Source organism: Malus sylvestris, chromosome 12, assembly GCF_916048215.2.
Source record: "Malus sylvestris chromosome 12, drMalSylv7.2, whole genome shotgun sequence".
In the NCBI taxonomy this organism is placed as follows: domain Eukaryota; kingdom Viridiplantae; phylum Streptophyta; class Magnoliopsida; order Rosales; family Rosaceae; genus Malus; species Malus sylvestris.
Window position 1 is genome coordinate 26,778,939 of NC_062271.1, and position 25,951 is coordinate 26,804,889.

Genomic DNA, 25,951 nt, shown 5'->3' on the forward strand with positions numbered 1-25,951 from the left:
ATATTATTTAAAAATTCATTTGTACTCATAATTTTTTAATCTTTTATATGTACCCTAATTTATTTATAATGTACCCATTCTTCTTTATTAATGTACATATGTGTAATGAACCAATTTTTTTGTAAAATGTACCAATTTTTTTAACACTATGGATACATTCTTTTGCCATTTATTATTTCTTATTTTTACATAGTTTTTATCCATTTATTCAATCAAAATGTTTGAATTCTTTTATTGTAACTGTTTCTAATAGTATTATTGTCACAGCCCGTCCCGGAATTATTAATTCCGAGGACGTGGAATTACAAAAATGACCTCAAACGGGATTAAGGTGCGTAAATTCGACATTAGTTTTACCTAAAGTTCCTAAACTATTGTTAATTAGAATATTAATTAGTGTTAGGAACTTAAACTAGGACTTAGATTTACATTTCTATGTATTAATTTTGTGTTTGGGGGTTTAGGTAGGGCCTCACACCCTAATTCCCTCCCCATTTCCCATATACTGTCACTCTCTCTCTTCCTCAGACACTCACTCTCTCTCTCTCCCTCTCGAACGTACAAGCAACCACCAAAACCACCCAAAACTTCTACCATCGTCAGATTTAAGGCTACCATTGCATTCCTGAGGACTCCACGATCACGTAGGTACCAATTTAAGGTGAGTTTTACTTCGAAAACCCTAGTTTCTAAAGATCCCATAATGTGTACTGTTCACGAGCTTTGAATTGGTTGTGTTTTAGGCCAAACTAAGCTCACAATGAGCTTTAGGAAGTCCCAAGGAAGCTCGGAGTGTGTCGTTTGGAAGTTTTGGACGTCGGAATCACCTAGTTCGACGTTTGGCCGATTTCTTGAAATTTTGGAAGGTATGATCCCGTGGTTTTTAGTGCTTAAAACCATTCCATCGTGGTTCTACATGTTAAGGGCTTCGATTTGGTATAAAATTCGAGAAAAATGGACGAAAAACGAGTGAGAATAGTTAATTTGAAAACTTCCCAGTTTTCCGGTGACCGGAGTCCGGCGAGAGACCATCGGAGAAGAAACAAGAATATTCTGTTAGTTTTAATGGAATATTCCTAACGGCGTTAACGGTACCGTTAGGTTTTAACGGAATACTCCCGGAATATTCCTGACGGCGTTAACTGACGCCGTCAACATGCAACGCACGTGGCCGCGCGTGGGGGCGCGTAGACCCGTGCCCAATTCGGCGCGTGGGGGCGCGTGAGACGTAGAAAAATTATTTTAAAAATAGTACGATGCTCGTGAGGTTGTGTAGATCGCGTTAGAGTATTTATTTGTCAAAATTGAGCATCGTATGAGGAATTAATTGCCTAGTTTCGTTTATGCGCTTTAAATGACGTTTTATAGTTGTTTCGCATATAGGTGAGACTTATAGCGAGGACGAGCACATCCAGGGGCGTCAAGGGGGTTACGACCCGGCAACATACCAGTGAGTGGGCATTGCTTTCTATATATATACCTATATACTCGATTTCCCCAGAAATCAACTTAAATGAAAAGTATGTTGAAATGAGATATGAAATATAGTTTGGTTTGCCATGCATAGAATTTCATGAATATTATGAATTGTTAAATGATGCATATATGTGAAATGGTGCTGTGGACGCACAGGTGAGTATTATTACTGTTATGATGATGTTGAGATATGTTGAGCTCATAAACTGCACCTTGGTATTAGTGCTTATATTATTCACCCTGCATCGCACGCTCACCTTGGATCCAAGTAGATGCTAGTCGTACAGACCACTAGGGGTGGTTCCGACATGCCAGTCGTATAGACCATTAGAAGGGTTCCGACTGGTAGGTGACCTTAGATTATGTGCACAGATGATTGATGAGAGAAGCACTAGAGCGTAACATTAACCATTAAGTCGTATAGACTACATTAGATAGTTCCGACTTATGTGCAGTGTAATGCCGTACAGGTCATACTAGGTGACTTTGGCTAGATGAGATTTTGAGCTCTAGATTCAGCCGTACAGGACCATTGCAGGGTCTCCGGTTGATTTATCTTTCCACCTGATTTATGTTAATGCATTCATACTAAACTGTTGAATTTGATATGGCACATTTTCTATTGAATCTGTTATGAGATTGATGATTGAGATGGTTGAGATATATATGTTTATATACTATTTTTCTGGGAAAGTATACAGGTTTTCAAAGAGGGGTTATAAATGTGGATTTATGAAATGTTTTGGAAAAGCTTTATTTTCGCCCACTCACGTTTTCTGTTTTGCGCTCCTCCAGGTTCTAGTTGAGGCGTTGGTGGCCTACGAGGACTTCTTCGGCGTTCTGACAGACTAAATAAATGTAGGATTCACCCGAGGGTGTTGTAAATTAATTATGGTCCTACTTGACTGCACCTAGACGCTTATGCTCTGTTTATGTGTGTTTAGTACACTCTTATGCACATAGAATGCTAGGTTGTTAATAACTGCAATTAGTGGTTTTTGTTGGTTCGTATTTTGTTATATTATCGTTTCCGCCTACACTTATGGTTACGTCACGCTCACGTGATGGCCAGCACGTCCTAATCTTCGGGTTAGGGTGTGTCAGTTTGGTATCAGAGCATAGGTTGCAGTCCTGTATAACTAGTGAATTCTTCTATTGATTTTTTTATGTCTTCTGTCAGAATTATGCCGCCTCGTAGAGAGCCTCGCCGTGCTGCTGAGCCTAATTTCCCCGATATAGCCCAGTTAGGGGAAGCAATGGCTCAGGCTTTTAAGGCTAATATCCGTCCTCCTCAGAGAACGCTCGTAGAGACGATGTATAATCTGAAATTGGATACCTTTGAGGGAAATGAAGGTTATGAGGGGGCAGAAAAGTGGTTGGATCGGATTGAGCAGACTTTTCAAGTAATGCGGAGTCAAGGGAACCTACCTGAGAATAGATGGGTCGAGACTACCATTTGGTTTTTAAGCCGAGAGGTTGCAGTTTGGTGGAGTAATGAAACTAATTTTCTGGCACCTGAGATGGTGCAAGATTGGGGCACATTCAAGGGAATATTTAAGAAAAGATTTGTTCCTCCAGAGTACATTGATAGTAAGAAGCAGGAGTTCACCCAATTGAAGCAAAGGAAGATGTCGGCGGGTGAATACTACAGGAAGTTTACAGATTTGTCTCGTTATGATCCGGACGTGGCTGCTAATCCAGTGGAAATGCTTCGTCGATTTAAGTTGGGATCAAAGAAGAGATGGCGAACATTTGCTAGCGCACTTCCTTGTGCTAATTATCATGAGTTTTCTGAAATTATGGTTCGGATGGAGGAGTCCGAGAAATTTCCTAGTGATAGTGATGAAGAGGAAGATAAGAATGGTGGCAACCAGAGGAATGACGACAAGGGTAAAGGTATCTCCTTTCAAGGACCCCGTAAGACGCAGAATTTCAAGAAAAGTGGAATGAGTTCGAGTTCTTCCAGTGGTGGATTTAGTGCCACAGGTCCGAGGAAAGGAGGTGGTAGGTTTGGTAATGGACCTAGATTTCCTAGTCAGAGAAGTTTTGTTGGTACTGGTGGTTCTGGTCCTCCGTTATGTCGCCGTTGTAATTTCCGACATCATAGGGAATGTAGGAGAAGCAGTGGTGCATGCTTTACATGTGGTCAGGCAGGACATCGAGCTGCACAGTGTCCCCAGAGTCAGCAGAGGCCCCAGCAGCCTGTTATGCCAGCTCCAGTACCGACTCAGCAGAACTTAAATTCAGGCAGTTATGGCCAGTTTGGTCGTGGTGGTGCTTATCACTATCAGGGTGATGCTGCTCCTTATGCTCCGGGACAGTATCAATATTCCCAGGATCCTTATTTTCAGAGTGGATATTCTCAGGATCAGGGAGGTTATACTTCATATCCGTCTATGCCAGCTAGCGGATTTCAGTGGTATCAGGGGGGTCGGCCCTAACAGAGAGGGGTTGCTGCTAGTAGTGCAGGGCCGTCTAGGCAGCCTGCCCAGGCAGGTCAAGGACGTACTCATCAAGGACGAGGTAATCAGAGTGGCAGAGGTCGTGGAGGACGACAACCAGCTCAGGGACGTGTTAACCACATTTCGCTGCAAGATGCTCAGAACCATCCAGACTTGATTATGGGTACGTTGAATGTTCTTGGTCATTTTGCTAGAGTTTTGATTGATTGTGGTGCTACGCACTCTGTGATTTCTCATACCTTTGCTCAAATGACACAACCTCATCCTTCACCTCTAGGGTTTGATTTAGAGTTTGCTATGCCTAGAGGGAATAAATGTTATGTTGATAGTTTTTATCCTGGGTGTCCAGTGATGGTAGATAATGTAGTTATGCCTGCTAATCTTATCCCGTTAGACATCGTGGATTTTGATGTGATTTTAGGGGTGGATTGGTTGCATTATAATCGCGCCCATATAGATTGTTACGGGAAATCAGTTACTTTTCTTCGTCCTGGACTACCCAAGGTTACTTTTGTGGGTGAAAGAAGTGGGGTGAGGCATGGTGTTATTTCCTTCATAAGGGCAAAGAAGTTGTTATTCAAGGGTTGTCAGGGATACTTAGCACATGTGGTTTTGAATGATGTTGCTCCCAGTAGTGTGGAGGAAGTCGGAGTAGTCAGACACTATCCTGATGTGTTTCCAGATGATTTGCCTGGATTGCCCCCAGATAGAGATGTGGAGTTTTCGATTGATTTGCTTCCAGGTACAAACCCTATCTCCTTGACTCCTTATAGAATGGCACCAGCGGAATTAAGAGAGTTGAAAATTCAATTGCAAGAATTAATTGATAAAGGTTTCATTCAGCCTAGTTCTTCACCTTGGGGAGCTCCGGTGTTGTTTGTGAGAAAGAAGGATGGAACTTTGAGATTGTGTATTGATTACAGGCAATTGAATCGGGTAACGATTAAAAACCGTTATCCCTTACCTCGTATAGATGATTTGTTTGATCAGCTCAAAGGTGCCTGTGTGTTTTCTAAGATCGATTTGAGATCTGGGTATTATCAATTAAAGATTAAAGATGAGGATGTTCATAAAACGGTTTTCAGGACTCGTTATGGGCATTATGAGTTTTTGGTTATGCCATTTGGATTGACTAATGCCCCTGCAGCTTTCATGAGATTGATGAATGAAGTATTCCAGGAATATCTCGACAGGTTTGTTATTGTTTTTATTGATGATATTCTGGTATACTCTAAGTCGAAATCAGACCATATTCGACATCTTAACTTGGTGTTAAGGAAATTGAGGGAACACCGATTATATGCCAAGTTTAGTAAATGTCAGTTTTAGCTGAATCAAGTGGCATTTTTGGGACATGTGGTATCAGCCCAAGGAATTCAAGTGGATCCTCAAAAAATAGCAGCAGTGGAAAGTTGGGAACAACCTCGAACCGTCACTGAGGTGCGGAGTTTTCTTGGCTTGGCAGGTTATTATCGACAGTTTGTTCAAGACTTTTCTATGATTGCCTTGCCATTAACGAAGTTAACCAGGAAGGATGTTAAGTTTGAGTGGGATGATAGTTGTGTGAGCAAAGTTTCCAACAGTTGAAATATTGCCTTACTCATGCATCGGTGTTAATGTTTCCTGATGATAATGGTAACTTCGAGATCTACAGTGATGCTTCTTTGAATGGTTTGGGTTGTGTTTTGATGCAGCATAGTAGAGTGATTGCCTATGCTTCTAGGCAGTTGAAGACTCATGAAAGGAACTATCATACTCACGATCTTGAGTTGGCAGCTATTGTGTTTGCTTTGAAGATTTAGAGACATTATCTCTATGGCGAGAAATGTAAGATCTTTACAGATCATAAAAGTCTTCAGTACCTTTTCACGCAGCATGATCTTAATCTTCGTCAGAGAAGATGGTTAGAATTGTTAAGTGATTATGATTGCACGATTGAGTACCATCCGGGTCGTGCAAATGTGGTAGCTGATGCTCTGAGTAGGAAACCTCAAGGGAGACTTAATGCTTTGTATGCCAGCCGTGTTCCTCTTCTTGCAGAGTTGAGATCTACTGGAGTAAAGTTAGAATTGGAAGAGCAAAGTAAAGCTTTTCTTGCCAATTTTCAAGTCAAGCCAATTTTAATTGATCGGGTGCTTGCAGCTCAATCGTTGGATGAAGAAATCCAAGAGTTGGTCAGTTTAAGAAAGAAAGGGAAAAAGAAAGATCTCAGGATCCGAGGATCAGATGGTATGCTTATGAAAGAGAACAGGATGTATGTGCCAAATAATGAGGGACTAAAGAAAGAAATTTTGGATGAAGCACATTGTTCGGCTTATGCTATGCACCCAAGAGGAACTAAAATGTATCATACCATTCGACCATTTTACTATTGGCCGGGTATGAAGAGGGAAATTGCAGAGTATGTAAGTAGGTGTATTGTTTGCCAGCAGGTTAAGGCTGAAAGAAAGAAGCCGTTTCGAAGATTGCAACCACTCCCCGTTCCCCAGTGGAAATGGGAGAATATAACGATGGATTTTGTGTATAAGCTACCTCGTACACAAAATGGTTTTGATTGCATTTGGGTGGTTGTAGATCGACTTACCAAATCAGCACATTTTATTCCAATAAGGTAGAAGTGCCCTTTAAGTAAGCTGGCTAAGTTATTCATATCGAAGGTTGTAAAGTATCATGGTGTCCCAGTGAATATCATTTCTGATCAAGATCCAAGGTTTACTTCTAAGTTTTGGATAGCTTTTCAAGAAGCTTTGGGCACTAGATTGCTTTACAGTACAGCTTATCACCCACAGACAGATGGTCAGTCAGAGAGGACTATTCAGACGCTCGAGGATATGTTGAGATCCTATGTGATGCAATTTGGTGATTCTTGGCATGATCGCTTGGATTTGATGGAGTTTGCCTACAATAATAGTTTTCATTCGAGTATTGGAATGTCTCCATTTGAAGCGCTTTATGGTAAAGCTTGTCGTACGCCATTATGTTGGTCAGAGGTCGGTGAAAGAATACTTGAGGGCCCAGAGATTATGGATGAGACTACTCAGAATATTCAGGTAATTAAGTCTAACCTGAAAGTGGCCCAGGATAGGCAAAAGAGCCTAGCGGATCGACATACCACGGATAAAATGTATAATGTGGGCGACTATGTATTTATGAAATTATCGCCTTGGAGAGGGGTGGTTCGATTTGGAAAGAAAGGAAAGCTAAGTCCCAGGTACATTGGACCGTATGAGATCACTGAGAGGATTGGTGAAGTTGCCTATAGGTTGGAGCTGCCTCCAGAGTTGTCTAAGGTACATAGTGTGTTCCATGTCTCGATGCTTCGGCATTATGTTTCAGATCCTTCACATGTGATTCCTACTCAACCTTTGGAAATTAATCCGGATTTGACGTATGACGAGGAACCAGTGACTATACTGGATTGGAAAGATAAGGCTCTAAGGAATAAGACAGTGAGCTTGGTAAAAGTATTGTGGAGGAACTATGCAGTGGAAGAAGCTACATGGGAGACAGAAGAACGGATGAGAGATATGTATCCGAGACTATTTTATGAGTATTGATGGTTTGGTTGGTGGCTGGAATTTTGGGGACGAAATTCTATAAGGAGGGGAGATTGTCACAGCCCGTCCCAAAATTATTAATTCCGAGGACGCGGAATTACAAAAATGACCTTAAACGGGATTAAGGTGCATAAATTCGACATTAGTTTTACCTAAAGTTCCTAAACTATTGTTAATTAGAATATTAATTAGTGTTAGGAACTTAAACTAGGACTTAGATTTACATTTCTATATATTAATTTTGTGTTTGGGGGTTTAGGTAGGGCCTCACACCCTAATTCCCTCCCCATTTCCCGTATACTGTCACTCTCTCTCTTCCTCAGACACTCACTCTCTCTCTCTCCCTCTCGAACGTACGAGCAACCACCAAAACCACCCAAAACTTCTACCATCGTCAGATTTAAGGCTACCATTGCATTCCTGAGGACTCCACGATCACGTAGGTACCAATTTAAGGTGAGTTTTACTTCGAAAACCCTAGTTTCTAAAGATCCCGTAAATGTGTACTGTTCACAAGCTTTGAATTGGTTGTGTTTTAGGCCAAACTAAGCTCATAGTGAGCTTTAGGAAGTCCCAAGGAAGCTCGGAGTGTGTCGTTTGGAAGTTTTGGACGTCGGAATCACCTAGTTCGACGTTTGGCCGATTTCTTGAAATTTTGGAAGGTATGATCCCGTGGTTTTTAGTGCTTAAAACCATTCCATCGTGGTTCTACATGTTAAGGGCTTCGATTTGGTATAAAATTCGAGAAAAATGGACGAAAAACGAGTGAGAATAGTTAATTTGAAAACTTCCCAGTTTTCCGGTGACCGGAGTCCGGCGAGAGACCATCGGAGAAGAAACAGGAATATTCTGTTAGTTTTAATGGAATATTCCTAACGGCGTTAACGGTACCGTTAGGTTTTAACGGAATACTCCCGGAATATTCCTGACGGCGTTAACTGACGCCGTCAACATGCAACGCACGTGGCCGCGCGTGGGGGCGCGTAGACCCGTGCCCAATTCGGCGCGTGGGGGCGCGTGAGACGTAGAAAAATTATTTTAAAAATAGTACGATGCTCGTGAGGTTGTGTAGATCGCGTTAGAGTATTTATTTGTCAAAATTGAGCATCGTATGAGGAATTAATTGCCTAGTTTCGTTTATGCGCTTTAAATGACGTTTTATAGTTGTTTCGCATATAGGTGAGACTTATAGCGAGGACGAGCACATCCAGGGGCGTCAAGGGGGTTACGACCCGGCAACATACCAGTGAGTGGGCATTGCTTTCTATATATATACCTATATACTCGATTTCCCCAGAAATCAACTTAAATGAAAAGTATGTTGAAATGAGATATGAAATATAGTTTGGTTTGCCATGCATAGAATTTCATGAATATTATGAATTGTTGTATGATGCATATATGTGAAATGGTGCTGTGGACGCACAGGTGAGTATCAGGTGAGTATTATTACTGTTATGATGATGTTGAGATATGTTGAGCTCATAAACTGCACCTTGGTATTAGTGCTTATATTATTCACCCTGCATCGCACGCTCACCTTGGATCCAAGTAGATGCTAGTCGTACAGACCACTAGGGGTGGTTCCGACATGCCAGTCGTATAAACCATTAGAAGGGTTCCGACTGGTAGGTGACCTTAGATTATGTGCACATATGATTGATGAGAGAAGCACTAGAACGTAACATTAACCATTAAGTCGTATAGACTACATTAGGTAGTTCCGACTTATGTGCAGTGTAGTGCCGTACAAGTCATACTAGGTGACTCCGGCTAGATGAGATTTTGAGCTCTAGATTCAGCCGTACAGGACCATTGCAGGGTCTCCGGTTGATTTATCTTTCCACCTGATTTATGTTAATGCATTCATACTAAACTGTTGAATTTGATATGGCACATTTTCTATTGAATCTGTTATGAGATTGATGATTGAGATGGTTGAGATATATATGTTTATATACTATTTTTCTGGGAAAGTATACAGGTTTTCAAAGAGGGGTTATAAATGTGGATTATGAAATGTTTTGGAAAAGCTTTATTTTCGCCCACTCACGTTTTCTGTTTTGCGCCCCTCCAGGTTCTAGTTGAGGCGTTGATGGCCTACGAGGACTTCTTCGGCGTTCTGACAGACTAAATAAATGTAGGATTCACCCGAGGGTGTTGTAAATTAATTATGGTCCTACTTGACTGCACCTAGACGCTTATGCTCTGTTTATGTGTGTTTAGTACACTCTTATGCACATAGAATGCTAGGTTGTTAATAACTGCAATTAGTGGTTTTTGTTGGTTCGTATTTTGTTATATTATCGTTTCCGCCTGCATTTATGGTTACGTCACACTCACGTGACGGCCAGCACGTCCTAATCTTCGGGTTAGGGTGTGTCAATTATAATGAGGGATTTTAAATTTATAGGATTATAAATCTCATAAAATATCAAACAATTAATGTCAAAACTATAAAAATATAAATATTAATAGTAATATAATGAGGTGTACAAAGTCAAGGGACTTTGATCAAACTTTGAATACCATTAAGGTTTTAATCAAAGAATGTTAAGGATTAGGGACCGCATTGGTAACAACGTCCTTATAATAACTAATAAGTATTTAGTCACAAGCAATCTTCATGACTAAAAATCTTAATAACAACAACCTTATATAACGAAAGCTCTATTAGTCACAAGAAAACTAATGATTAAAAACAAATTTATCACTCACACATGTTTTTCATGACTAATATATTTAGAAATATCATCAACGAACGACAGAGAACTAACATCAAGCTAATCTCAACAAAGCTGGTTCGTACATATAGGAGCTTCCAATTCAGTTCTCAAATGTCAAATATGGAGAAAAGCTTCAACAACAATCTCTAAAGCTGCCGCACTTGAGTCAGAGAGAGAGCTCAGGAGCTGCTGCTGCCGTATTGCTGCTGTATTCTTAAGTTTGGAGATGCATTAACTAAACACTGAAAAATATTCACCCACCATTAGTCTTCAAAGTGAATCATACTTGTAGTTGAGGTAGTAAACTACCCTACCCAGGCATGCAAATTAATTAAGAAGAATTAAATATTTGAATTAGAAGATCAAATATATATCCGTGTATCTGTAACAAGCAATACTTTCAAAAAAAAATTCCCCCGGAAATAAAGAATAAAAAAAATAAAGACAACTGTGGAACAAGAAAAACCAAACAAAAAATAAGCAGTGAAACAAACCTTTGTGTATGTACATAGGTGGACAGTGAGAATCTCCCCTTGAGGAAATCATGGAGATATTATAGTGGAATCAGTCAAATGTAATTTTCCTTCCAACACATCTCTCTTTCAATAATATTGCAAAAATACATTATATAATTTGCGTGGATCAGTGTATGGCCACATCATAGATCAATCAAATCGAACACGAAAGTGATCTTATCAAAACTTATATGAGAGAGAGAGAGAGATAGAGATGGGACTGGAGTTATTGAAAGGGCATGGCATATCATGGCATGCATGACTCTGTGTGCTTGCTAGCTTTTTGTAGATGAATTATGAATATCTTTGCTAAGAAGAACAGCCAGCGGCAAGTTTTGGCCTATGCTTTGAACCACATTCTAAATTTGATGTAAAATTGAAATGGATGCCTTTGTTGTGTTGTTAATGTTCGAATGTTTTGGTACAAACTTAATTTGTGTCTTTTTTCTATCAACTGCAGATTATCGCCTTCTGCATCAATATTTTTAACCTATATAATGTGTGCAATGCTTTATACATCAATATCATCCATGTGACCTGCCTCAGTTTTTGATCAATCGCTTTAACAATATTAACATGACAATGTGACATTGCCTGTGCTGCCCATGCCACACCGCTCCCTTTCATGAATTTTGATCCATCTTTCCCCACGTGACGAAAGAGATATATACAAAATTGTGTACAATCCGTTATATGCAAGAGTTATATTCTCTTCACATACCAAACAATATTATAACACGAGTAATCGATCTACTACATCATGAAAAGTTAACTTAACTAATCTAAATTGTAAGGAATGAAATTCGAACTCACATGCATCAGCTCTAGTCAGTATAACAACGCATACGGAACAAGAACTAATGGAAGCGAGATTGGGTAGCTGAAACATCAAATATTCCAGCTCTCCATTATGTTTCTAGGGTTTGAATGGAAGTCTTCATTGGTCAACATGTTACTTTTAGAGGAGGGTGTATGCAGCCAAACGTGTCTTTTCAAAGGCCAAGAGTTATTTGAACAAAAAAAGAGAGTTATAATTGGGTAATTATTGGTATCAAAAGCTGGACGAGATGTTTGATGTGGTTTAAGTTACAGCGTTCATACACAAAAGCTGAATGCATGGAAGTCTTAGTACACTTGTGGGGTAAAGATTAGGGCCCATCTCGTTTTTGTTGTCACCTTTGCAATTATACGTAGAAATTATATCAAAATAAATCACTACACCTTTCACTTCTTAATGTAATCAATTTTCATAACGACAAGATAAATTAAACACACAAAATTAACACACAGAGAATGTGTTACTTTTGTACGGCCAAATAATAACATTTTTTAATATGTAATGTGTAATTTAGCTAGTTGCATGGCATATTATCGTACTAGCACCGCACTAAAGAAATAGGATACTCGTTGCACACAGTAACCTGTACTGTAGTCTTTTCTAAAAAGATTGTGAATCAAAATCTTGCTATAATAAATTAGTTCTGAGTTTAGTGATATTTATCCAAGCTTAACTCTACCAAATCATAATCCCTACATTGGTTGCGGTCTGGGGATTGAGTTTGTGACTAGGGGTTCGAACTATTTGAGAGGTGAAGATGCTAAGACCATCTCCAACCGAGAGTCCAGAGGGTCGAAAATGGTCCGAAAACCGTCTCCAACCAAGAGTCAAGGCAAAGGGCTCGTGGACTCCACTAGACAAAAAATGCCAAAGGGCCAATCGACCAGCCCCGGCCTGGGCCAGGATTCAAAAAACCAACAACTAGCCGTTATTTTTATTTTATTTTATTTTATTTTTTTACAAATTTTTTAAAATTCTATTTTTTCTTATATAACTTCTTAAGCCATTATACAACATTAAATTAAATTAAACAATATGAAACAACATTAAATGACATTAACCAACATAAAAATTATACAACATAAAAAAAACATTTAATAACATGAAATTTAAACAACATTTTTAAAAACATTTAACAACATAAAACTTAAACGCCTACTTCATGCTTCTTTTGGCCCAAAGATGTGCAACAAGATCTTGTTATAGGTACTTGTTTGTGGCACGGGAACGTATCATTCTATAGCACCTCATGTACTTATTTATAGAAAGGTTTTTTAGCCAAAATGGTCTCTAAGATTGCATAACACATCACTTTGGTTCCTGAGATTGAAAATCAATAGAAATGGTTCTTGAGAGTGTCCACCATCCATTATTTTGGTCTTTTTTTTTAAAACTCTGTTAAGTGTCCAAGAGCTCTTGGCCGGAAATTTGAGCAATTTTCAAAGCTTCGACCCATAATATATCAAAATAAAGATAGAAAAGTGTAGATAAAGATTATACCTATTTGAAAGCCCAATGGTTGGCAGAGATGGCCAGAAAATAGCCTGAAAGGTGATTAGTCTACTGGAAACTGGGTAAACTTTAAATGTTCATAACTTCTTTAATACTCAACGAAATCAAGTAATTCAAAAACGAAAATCATACTTTTCGATGAGATGAAGAGAATGGTACCCTTCTCGGTGACTAACTCACCTTAGTTTGGCCGGAAAATGGCTCGAAAGTGGCTAACTTGATAACCAAGACAGCCATTTTCGAACCATTTTTCAGTCAAAGCATGGCGAGTTAGCCTTCAAGAAAGGTATTCTCTTCATCTCGTCGAGAAGTATGATTTTCATTTTTGAATCACTTGATTTCGTTGAGTATTGAAGAAGTTATGAACTTAAACGCCTACTACATGCTTCTTTTGGCCCAAAGATGTGCAACAAGATCACGTTGTAGGTACTTACTTGTGGCACGGGAACTTATCATCCTATAGCGCCTCATATACTCATTTATAGAAATACTACCAGTTCTTGGATTAAAAGGCAAATTAGGCCTATCGTATATTTTTGCACGAGCCCATCTTGACCTATTTGGATCCTCTTGGTCATCATCAAACTCTCCATCCATATACCCATCTCACTCATCCTCCACAATCATGTTGTGTAATATGATGTGATAGGAGCATATTTATGCAACTTAGTTAGCTTGTTTCTTGGCATTTACTTAGTTTAATTCTAGTTATTTTAGTACTTTAAGCTATTTTCGTGTGTTTGTAGGTTCAAATAACAAAGTTAGCAACAAAGTGCTATTTGGAGCATTTTGGAGCATTTTTGGGCCAAGATTGGATAGTGCAAGCATGGAGACATGAGGATGGACGTTTTTGAATATTTGAAGGCTAGAAATCAGCATGTATGTGTGCAAGTGTGTTGACCTACAACTACAAACATCCATCCACTACACCCATTACATCCACTCATTACCACAACACTCACCCACTACACCCATTACATCCACTCATTACCAAACATCCATCCACTACACTCATTACATCCACTCATTACCAAACACTCACCACTACACCCATTACATCCACTCATTACCAAACATTCACCCACTACACCCATTACATCCACTCATTACCACAACATACACCACTACCACCTTAATTAGATGGTGATCCTCTCCCTAGCCTATAAATACATCCACCCTTCACCATAACAAGGGAGAAAAAAATCCATCCAAAACACACACACATCATCTACACAATTCTCCACTCTTTGCCGCATTCAATACAACCTTCATCCAAACACATCCATTCATCTTCACATTCATTCCTCCATACAAACAAACCTTCAACCACTTACCAACACCTTGTGCCGTAGCAAAGGAAGGGAAGGAAATTGCTTGGACGTGCTTGCTGTCCAACTTGGATCGTTAGAGCGTTTAGGTATTTTCTTTCTTTTGTTTCCAATGTTTAAATTCATTTTCTTTTGTTTTGTTGTGAATATGAGTGGCTAAACCCCTCTTGGCTAGGGGTGATTTCAAAGCCATGATTATGTGTGCAATATAATTTGATAAATTCCAGTTATGAACTCTTGAATCGTGAATGCAGTTGGCTTAACTATTTGATTGATAACTTATTTGTATTTGTTAATTAAGGTTCAACACTTAATTGGCATGCATAAATCCGTTGCTAGAATATAAGGAAGTTTCACATAATCGTTAAAACTTATATTCACATGTAGTGAATGTCGTTTATAAACGATCGCGTTAAGTTCAATTCCTAGCATGAGTGACATGATGTCATAGTTGCAAGTGCTTTGTCAATGCTTATGATTTTCATTAAACTTAATGATCTTTTATTGTATCTCTATTATGATGTCATGTAGGGAACTTTAGAAGAATGTTTTGGGTTGTCGAATGATGTCATCCAATCCAATAAAATAAGGAAAATCTGAGAGTTAACTAGTGATGTCACGGTTAATTTGGAGCATTGTCGTTCATAATTCAATGAAGTAGTAACTGGAAATCGAGTTATTTGCATACATGTCATGTGTGGAGAAAAAGTCTCTAGCTATCCCATCCATCATCTTATTTCTCAAATTTGTTTTACAATCTGTCTAGTTTTTCATACTTGTTTGTTTGTTTGAACTTCGTCCAAAACTCAATCCCCATTTACTTTAGTGTGTCTAATTAGTTAGAATCTGTTTTAATTTGTGTTTTTAAATGTTTTGATTCAAGTAAAAGTCAATTTTCGTCCAAAGTCATTCCTAGTGTCTAGTTTAAGTTTATTTAGTTGTTTTAAGCTGTTTTGAGTATTTTAAGTTTGCTTTGAGTCTTGTTAAGTAATTTTAAGTTTAGTTTTATGTTTTTGAGTCAGTTTAGAGGTTATTAGCAAGCCCTCCTAATCCCCGGTCCAGAACGATCCCTACTTACATTCTTTACTACAATTGATAAAAGAGGGTTAAATTTGTGTGGTAAGATAATTTTCGCACCAAGTTTTTGGCGCCGTTGCCGGGGATTAGCAACTTTGCTAATCCCCCGTTGTTTCTTTTTCATGTCTTTTGTTTTTAGTTACTAACTTTGTTTCTGTTTGTGTTTTTTTTCTTTTGTTTTACTTTTGATATTTGATTTAATTTTGTTTCCTTGATTTCAGGTACTAGAGAAGTAAGACATGGATTTTGCTACCATTCAAGCTCAATTGGCGAAACTTACTTCTCAATTGTTACAATATCCCGAAAGGACCACAATGCAAAGTGTCCCTACATATGGTGTGTCCTATGGGCAAGGATATCCAACTCATCAATGTTCTCAATTCGCTGCGAATGAAGATGCTTGGGGTTATCAAGGCCATAGCCAATCATGGGACAACATGTTTTCCAACGCTTACAATTCGGATTGGAGAGATTATTCAGATTACATGTGGGGAGAACCTCAACAATTCCAACAAGATGGATATTGGCAGCAAGAAGAGGAGTTCTATTCAAGACCTATGCAGCCACCACAACCTCCTCCACAACAATTCCAATCAAATTCAAGTATGCCTATGAGTTATGATGAAATTCTTGATGTACTAACCTCGTTGACGCAGGGCTCACAACAAGAAGAATATTTGCTGCCATCGGATGAGTTCTATCACTGGGCATATGAACCATCACAGCCACCACAACAATCTGCCCAATTCAATTCAGGTACGTCTTTGGATAATGATATATTTAATAAGTTACTCACCTCTTTGAACCAGGAAGTAGAAAATGGAAACAAAGAGATGCAAAATCAAGCCAAGAAGACGGGTGAATTAGAGAAGCAAATTGGGCAGATTATGGAGTTCATGGCACAAATTCAAGAGCAAAGTGAACTCTCCAACTCAACTATTGAAAATTTGAAGGAAGATTTTGAAATCCATGATGCTATCACTTTGGGAAGTGTTATGGAGGTTGGAGGTGAACCCAAGACATCCAAATCAAGCCAAAACATGGATGAACAACTGCTGCTCAAAGAAGAGGAGAATAACAAGGCCACGGCAAGGGAAGAACCACCTTTGCCGCAACCCCATATGCCCTTTATGTCGTCCACTACAACCAAGGTAAGCCTAAATTCAAATTGTCCTGACCCCGTTTCACTAAATGTCCTTATTCCTTGCAAGATCATGCAATCTAAGGAAGAAGAAGGTGAGAAAGGCATATTTGAAACCTTTCCAAAGAATCAAGAGCAAGAAGTGGATGGGGAATGTCTAGAATTCATCAAAGAAGATACACTTGAGACGAAAATTCCCAAAGAAGTTGGATTTTATGACATGGGACAAGTCATAACTCTCAAAACACCAAATCTGGCCAAGTCCCATATCCCTGCAACCTTCAAAGATGTGGTGTTCATAATTGAGTTTGTGTTGGAGCAAGAAAGTAAGCCATCTTCTCCAACTTCGATTTTATTTTATACTAACTTGCTGATTTTAATGATTCAGGCACCTACACTAGAATTTAAACCATTGCCGGATCACGTCAAGTATCACCTTCCATTCAATGATCAATTCCATGCTATGGGCCTTATCCAAGTTTAGAAGGAAGTTTCGTCCGGCTGAAGGACGTTAAAGCTAGCGCTTCTTGGGAGGCAACCCATGTATTCAAATAAGGAAGATTTTTGAATCGCTCCACAATCAATTTTGCGTTTCTAAAAACCTTCCATTTTCTGCATTTCTATTTTGCCATGATTGTCATTTTTTATTTTTGTTGTTTATTTAATTATTTTTGGGTGTGGGTTTATTTTTGAAACATTGACAGATATGCAAGGTATTTTTACATTCATTTTCATGAAAAAAAGGAACATTAAGCTAAAAATTACAAGAGGGAGCTTTCACAAAGGCTGCTTAGGAGAAGTCTCAGTAGTCGTCGGAGCCTCAGCAGTCGACGGAGCCCCAGAAGGAGGAGGCAGCGGAGGTTGATCATTTGGAGTTTCAGTACGCGGTATAGCCCCAAAAGACGAAGGCAAATGCTGTTGGAACAAACCCACAAACCTCTGATGATCAAGTAAAATCTGACCATCAGATTCCTGCATCTGGTCAATCTTCCTCTTCATGTTTGTAGCATAGTTATGTGCGAGCCTGTGCAACTGTTTATTCTCATGCTTGAGCCCTCTAATCTCTTGCTTGAGACTCATCACTTCAGCCGCCAATGATTCAACTTAACAGGTTCGAGCAAATAGGCGTTGGGCCATATTAGACACATAACCTGTACACTGAGAGCCAAAGAATCCTTAACGGCCAACTCATCAGACCGTTTGGAAAGTAGTATGTTATCTTTGGGAGTGACAAGGTTCCGGGCCACCACCACATCGGTCATGTCATTCTTCATCACCGAATCCTCAACGGTAAGAGAACCAGTAGGGGATATGAAGGATGGGCGCCATATGTTGTCTGGAGAAGGCTGAACTACCTCTTCTCCAAGGTTTAAGTCAAAACGATGGTCAGAGGGGCCAGCCATTTTCAGAGGTGTTAAAGAAAGAAGAGGTCAGACAAGTCAAGGTCGTATAAGTGCAAGAAGGGAGTTTCTGCAGGCAGAAATTCAAGTGTGCTTTGAACGTCCTGCGTACCTCTATAAAAATTAGCACTCGACGGGATTTCAGAGATCGAAGAGGTGAGCTCAGAAATCGAAGAGGCCAACTCAAAAATTGAAGAGGCGCCAACTTTCTCAAAAGATGGGCTTGCTCAGAAACCACGGGCCAATCTTCTTTTCCAAATTTGTCCGCACTTGTCACTTGCAACCTCTGCACTCGACGGGATTTCATAAATCGAAGAGGCAAGCTCAGAACTCGAAGAGGCAAACTCAGAAATCGGAGAAGCATCTGCTTTTCCATATGTGTCAGCATCTGTCACATGCAGAGTCAGCTTTGCGAAAATCACTGGTAGTTTGTCGAAGCGTCGATTCCAGATATCGAAGAGGCACTTGCTTTTCCAGACGTATCAGCGCCTGTCACATGCACACTCAGCCTTGCGGAAATTACGGGCAATCTGTCGAAGATCTCTTGTGAAGTAGAAAACATATGAAGTTTACTATTAAATCATCCAACGGTTGCTGACAAGGGTGAAAGAATAGTACCGGTTATTAATTCCTATAAATGTCACCATTCACCCTCAATTGCAATGCAGACATACATAACCCTTATTCTTATCCGAGAATGCCTTTCCAACAAACCCTCTCGAGTCATTCAGTGTTCCTTATTCCTTGGGATACCTCTGCAAACAACTCATCCAAAGAAAAAGTATTTCATATCATGAAGTTTGAAAGCAAGAGTATCTCATATCATGCTTTCTCCTTGTCCTTCTCCTTGTCGTTGTTTTCATCTGCGGGACAAGGAAAAAGAGAGCAATCAGCTAGCACTCAGTATCAATCTTCCAATCTGGAACCGACTGCCTGGAACCCCTTCCTGATTGCTTACCTAGCCCTGCTCTCGAGTACTCATCTTCAACATCTTATGCTTCCTATTCGTTTACCACATCTGTATGGGGAACAGATAAGGGAAGTGAAAATGATACCTCGAAGCATGTGGAGACAATGTGCTAATTCATCCTCAGCTAGGGACAAGGAGAAAGAAAGCAAGAGGTGGGCACTTGGAAAGATTGAAGAAAGAAACAGACCATCACCTCTACCTCGTGTCTGCCTGCCGTGTAGAAGAAACAAGCAAAGAAGAATGCAGACTGCACAATCAAATCAACCCAGCAGAAGGAGTCTGATTTGAAACCAAGGAACTCTCGTTCAGAATTCTGAACCAGTTCGAGATCAAAGCTATGGAAAGATAACAAGATCATCTATCTCCAAAACCATATTTGCGTTCTTAAACTCTACTCTGTTTGGTTTTTACTTTGCCATACTTGTCATGTTTATTCGTTGTTTGTTTGATTGTTTGCTTGTGTTTGTGTGAGTTTATGCTTGAAACATTGAGGACAAAGTTTGATTTAAGTGTGGGGGGGAAACCAAGTTGTTTTGCATGAAATTCGTGGAAGTTTATCATCCATTACTTCTAGTGTTGTTCCTTGCTGTTTTTAAGTGTTTTTATGCTGTTTTGGAGTGTTTTAGTGTGTTTTGACATAAAAATCCAAAAATTTCATAAAAATTTGAAAAATTGTTTTGAAAAAACCCAAAAAGAGTTGTTTCTGTGTGTTTGTTTGTGTCTTATGGTACCTTCCAACACAATGATGAGGATTTGGTTTTTAATTACATGACTGTTAAAGAGAGTTATAAACATGGATGAAAATTTGATTTACTCTTTGGTGTATGCTTGGTTGTGGTTATAATTTATGAATTCACATTATAAAGGAAAAATCAGTTTTTGTAACATGCTTGAAAGAATGAACTCAAATGAACGCTACAACCTTGTGAGACTTGAGTCTAAACGTTTGTTTGGAGAGTTAATAATATGTGCATCATTGTTTTCTAAAGTTGTTGCATGATCTTATTATTCTTTGCTTGGTTGCTACTTAGAAGGCGTTTCATCATTTAGTTCCAAATGCTAAAACTCATGCCTATTTCATTCAAAGCATGTCATTGATTTGCATAACACATATTCAAGATGAAGTTGTGTAGTGACCACCAAAGCCAAATTGTAGTGCCCCTATTTCATTATGTGTTTAAGTTTAACCCCATTGAGCCTTGTTAATCCTATGTTCTTTGTTAACCCACACTATCCTTACCTAGCCTAGTGTTAGGACCATCCATACCCTTGTTCTTGAAGCATAGTAAATCATGACTTAAAATGAACTCCTTTTTTATCAATGTATTGCAGAAAGCAAGTGTGGGGGAAGTGATTCTTGTGTGTGTGTGTGTGTGTGTGTACCAGAGTCCTTAATAAGGCACGGGTAGAGAAAAAAAAAAAAAGCATGAAAAAGAGCTCTAAAGTGTTGTTTGTTAAAAAATGGTCCAAAACATTGAATTCGGCCCTAAGTGTTGCATGAATCTTCCCTTTGTATGTAAAAGTTGATTCTGCATTTTAAAGTGATTTCCAAGTGTCTATTTCATTGCTTTGCTTGCTATCGCTTTAAGAACGTTTGTTATCCCTATCCTTTCTTTGTTAGCCATTACCCCCAAGCCCTGTTACAACCATTGACTTCAATCTTGAGTGTTGTGTGTTTCAATTTGTGGAGTTCGAAATTGGTATGAGCATATGGTGTCACTGGTTCTCGCATCTAAGTAGTAGCATTCCATTCATGAGATCATATCTAAACATGCTTAATAACTCCAGAAAATTGCTTTCTTTGTTATAACATATGTGAGTTCTAATCTTTCGTGTTTACATCAATCTTCTCACATATACTAGTGTAGGGTGTGTAGTCAGAAAATGTGTGTGAAAATAGAGAGTATCTTGTAAAAAATTGAGCAAACTCTCTAAGGCATGTTACTACATTCAAAACAACGTTTTAATTGATTAATTGTGAAATAGTAAGTGATGACTGTGATTAAGTATGTGCTCAAGTGTAAGGATGACCAAAATCTGTGGGAATGAGGATTTTTAACACGTCATGTTTCATTAAATCTGTGGGAATGATGATTTTTAATTGTTTCGTTTTGTTTCTTTTGTTTTGCTCGAGGACTAGCAAAAGCTAAGTGTGGGGGAATTTGATAGGAGCATATTTATGCAACTTAGTTAGCTTGTTTCTTGGCATTTACTTAGTTTAATTCTAGTTATTTTAGTACTTTAAGCTATTTTCGTGTGTTTGTAGGTTCAAATAACAAAGTTAGCAACAAAGTGCTATTTGGAGCATTTTGGAGCATTTTTGGGCCAAGATTGGATAGTGCAAGCATGGAGACATGAGGATGGACGTTTTTGAAGATTTGAAGGCTAGAAATCAACATGTATGTGTGCAAGTGTGTTGACCTACAACTACAAACATCCATCCACTCATTACCACAACACTCACCCACTACACCCATTACATCCATTCATTATCAAACATCCACCCACTACACTCATTACATCCACTCATTACCAAACATTCACCCACTACACCCATTACATCCACTCATTACCACAACATACACCACTACCACCTTAATTAGATGGTGATCCTCTCCCCAGCCTATAAATACATCCACCCTTCACCATAACAAGGGAGAAAAAAATCCATCCAAAACACACACACATCATCTACACAATTCTCCACTCTTTGCCGCATTCAATACAACCTTCATCCAAACACATCCATTCATCTTCACATCCATTCCTCCATACAAACAAACTTTCAACCACTTACCAACACCTTGTGCCGTAGCAAAGGAAGGGAAGGAAAGTGCTTGGAAGTGCTTGTTGTCCAACTTGGATCGTTTGAGCGTTTAGGTGTTTTCTTTCTTTTGTTTTCAATGTTTAAATTCATTTTCTTTTGTTTTGTTGTGAATATGAGTGGCTAAACCCTTCTTGGCTAGGGGTGATTTCAAAGCCATGATTATGTGTGCAATATAATTTGATAAATTCCAGTTATGAACTCTTGAATCGTGAATGCAGTTGGCTTAACTATTTGATTGATAACTTACTTGTATTTGTTAATTAAGGGTCGACACTTAATTGGCATGCATAAATCCGTTGCTAGAATATAAGGAAGTTTCACATAATCTTTACAAACTTATATTCACATGTAGTGAAGGTCGCTTATAAACGATCGCGTTAAGTTCAATTCCTAGCATGAGTGACATGATGTCATAGTTGCAAGTGCTTTGTCAATGCTTATGATTTTCATTAAACTTAATGATCTTTTATTGTATCTCTATTATGATGTCATGTAGGGAACTTTAGAAGAATGTTTTGGATTGTCGAATGATGTCATCCAATCCAATAAAACAAGGAAAATCTGAGAGTTAACTAGTGATGTCACGGTTAATTTGGAGCATTGTCGTTCATAATTCAATGAAGTAGTAACTGGAAATCGAGTTATTTGCATACATGTTATGTGTGGAGAAAAAACCTCTAGCTATCTCATCCATCATCTTATTTCTCATATTTGTTTTACAATTTGTCTAGTTTTTCATACTTGTTTGTTTACTTAAACTTCGTCCAAAACTCAATCCCCCTTTACTTTAGTGTGTCTAATTAGTTAGAATCTGTTTTAATTTTTGTTTTTAAATGTTTTGATTCAAGTAAAAGTCAATTTTCGTCCAAAGTCATTCCTAGTGTCTAGTTTAAGTTTATTTAGTTGTTTTAAGCTGTTTTGAGTATTTTAAGTTTGCTTTGAGTCTTGTTAAGTAATTTTAAGTTTAGTTTTATGTTTTTGAGTCAGTTTAGAGGTTATTAGCAAGCCCTCCTAATCTCCGGTATAGAACAATCCCTACTTACATTCTTTACTACAATTGATAAAAGAGTGTTAAATTTGTGTGGTAAGATAATTTTCGCACCATGATGCAAGACATCATGATGGAGTCCAAATTTTCTCGACTCCACCTTCTTGCCGATTCCTTGATGATCTTCCACCATGCTTGTAGAACACCAAAAACTCTCAACATTTTTCTGGTATGCCTCTTGGTGTAAGGTAAAACACTCTTTGGCGTCATTTTTAGGGTTTGGAATTGCTTGGACAAGTGTTGACCACTTTGGGTAGATGACATCTGCCAAGTAATACCCCATATTGTATTGACGGTCGTTGATGTAGTAGTCAAGTTGAGGTGATTTACCTTCCGTCAGGTTATTGAAGATGGGTGAACACCCAAGAACTGTAATGTCATTTTGGGATCCAGAGACTCCAAAGAAAGCATGTCAGATCCATGTGTCATACGAGGCAACCGCCTCTAACACAATAGTTGGCTTTCTCGACCTTCCGCTAAAGCCTCATTACCATCCAGTGGGACAGTTCTTCCAATTCCAATGCATGCAGTCTAATGACCCTATCATGCCTGGAAACCAACGGTCTTCAGCTTTGCAAATGAGTCGATCCAGATCTTCTTGATTTGGCTCGCGGAGGTACTCCTTTTTGTAAAGCTGAACAATTGTGTTACATAATTCAGCAAGAGTATCGAGGCATGTAGACTCAGACATACCATGGGTTTCATCCATCGAATCAGTTGGGGAGGCATATGCCATCATTCGTAGTGCAACAATAACCTTCTGATGAGGTGAGAAACCAGGGCGGCATGCTCTGTCCAGTTTCTGTTGAAAGTATGGATTGACCTGATGGGCATCATGAAGTAAACGCTTGAAGACATGACGCCCCATCTAGAAGCGATGTCTGAAATCATCTTCTGTGTACATCAAGTTGAGGTTGAAGTAGTTGTTCATCAAATTGGAATGCGTCATTGCTCTATTTCGTGGTTTGTAAAAGCGACCAGCAACAGAGCCACCCCATAGAGGTTGTTCCTCAGTTGGCTGACACACCATGGCCGCAGCCATGGCTGCCATATATTGTGTGTTACGTCATGCTTCATCTTCTTCATAAACTCATCATCTTCTCGTCTCATCTGCGCCCATTTTTCTTCCAATTCGGAATTGGATGAGGACCCCCAATTGGAATTCGAAGATGATCCAAAGTTGGAATTCATTATAAACTTGAATTGAAAGAGATTGAAATGAAATAGATTGAATTCAAAGGTGTGTGAGTTATAGCCCAATATCCATCCTATTTATAACAAAAAACAATCAAATCCAACAATTAGCTGACGTCATGCTGACATCAACTAACCGTTGGATTTGAATTTGAATTTTTTCGGCCAAAATTTGTAAAAAAATATTAAAAAATTCTCATTTTTTCCTATAAATTTAAGTTGTTGTAGTTTTTAAATTTAATTTGTAGTTTTTAAACATAAGTTATAGTTTTTAAATTTAAATTGTTGTAGTTTTTAAATTTAAATAATAAATTATGTTTGGCCTTATGGCCTTTTGACTATCGGTTAGAAATAGTAAGAAATATGCTCATGCACTGTTTATTAAAATATTAATTTCTTGAATGATCAGAGAGCTAAAACGAGCCATATGTCATTCGTTCAGTTGAAAATGGTCCAAGTAAGACTAAAAAACACCAACACTTTTCACGAGAATAGTCCACGTCCATGTCCATATATATCCAAACGGACCCCCAACCAAATGGAATTCTGCATGCCCTATCTCTATCTAGCTGCCCTGTCCTTCAAATGCAGAGAAAGGAGCTAGCGCAATAGCATAGTAGGCCATGTCATCATCATGATTGTCGTTTTCCAGATTTTGTTTGTCAAGTTGCTGGTTTTGATCTTTCCAGTTTTAAATAAATATGGACAACCATACGCGCTGTTCATAGAAAAAAAGGCAATTGTGAATAATTTTCAGAGGGACAAGATTCTCACAGTGTCATACTATAAAGAAATATCTCACATTAAAAGTTTATCAAATCTTGTTGCTTATAAAGAGTTGGATACTTCTCATATTGTCCATGAATTTTATGTAGGAATCTCAACTTTCTTTATAGTATCAGAATCAAGTTGTTCTACGACGTCACACGTAAGTATAAGCCAAATGGCCATCTGTGCTACATAACATTCAATTTGTAGTGCCATGTACTGTAGGTAAGAAAAAGGAAAACGAAAAAGAAGTTGCATAAAAGAACGAGAACACAGAAACTTAGATAATGAGACATGCCTGCATGGTGAATGGTGATGGAGTAAAAAGACACAAGAAAAAGTGGAAAAGGGGAAAACAAAAAGCTAATGAATTGAAATTCATCCAGAAATGTGTGAAAAGGACTAGTGTGGTCGAAATCTTCACATCTCAAAAATGAAGGAAAGGGTGGGTTCTGGTGAATGGTGATTTGTCTCTCCTTCACGTGTTCTTAGCTTGTGACTGTGTCAGCAACGTCAGAAATGCAGAAAGAGAACAAAAGGAGAAGAGAAGAGTTCGAGGGGACGATGGTCCAAAAGACGAATAACTTTTACATGCAATGCCCACACCATAATACGTATCTATCTACTTCTGATCGAACTGCTTCATCTATTAATCTTTTGATTATTTACAGTAAATTATTTAATCTTTTGATCACTTTCTCTAATTATGTATTAGGGATTCAAATTAGTCGGCTTACTTTTTGTGGTAGAACGTGCTGCTTTTTGTTCGTATCTGTTTTTGGTTCTCTAGTTGTCAGTTGTCCAGACATTTTTCACTGTAAAAATGTTGGATCTTATTTACAAAAAAAAAATTTCACTGTACAGAGAGGGAGGGGATGCGGCACATAGAGAGAAGTGAGAGACGAGTAATTGTGAGGTATATTATATTCCACGCCATTGTACTTTTATTTAGGGGTGTGCTATCCAGACACCCCATTTTACTTCTCACACACCCCTTGATAATTTATGTCCGGTGATCTTCTTCAATTCATCCGATCCGACAGCCGAAAATTAAAAATTTTGTGAGAGGTAAAATGGGGTGTGCGGATATCACACCCCTTTATTTATAGTAG

The 25,951-nt window shown here is 38.6% G+C and overlaps 2 long non-coding RNA genes across 2 annotated transcripts; both read left to right on the plus strand.

Annotated features, from left to right (window-relative positions):
- The first annotated feature begins 529 nt into the window (after window positions 1–529).
- Window positions 530–2,464, plus strand: LOC126592630 (uncharacterized). Its single transcript, XR_007612734.1, has 4 exons — window positions 530–661; window positions 744–866; window positions 1,384–1,450; window positions 2,272–2,464. It is a non-coding gene; the product is annotated as an uncharacterized LOC126592630 (long non-coding RNA).
- A 12,048-nt stretch (window positions 2,465–14,512) lies between these two features.
- On the plus strand, window positions 14,513–22,154 carry LOC126594042 (uncharacterized). Its single transcript, XR_007613110.1, has 2 exons — window positions 14,513–14,715; window positions 22,095–22,154. It is a non-coding gene; the product is annotated as an uncharacterized LOC126594042 (long non-coding RNA).
- Window positions 22,155–25,951: the final 3,797 nt, after the last annotated feature.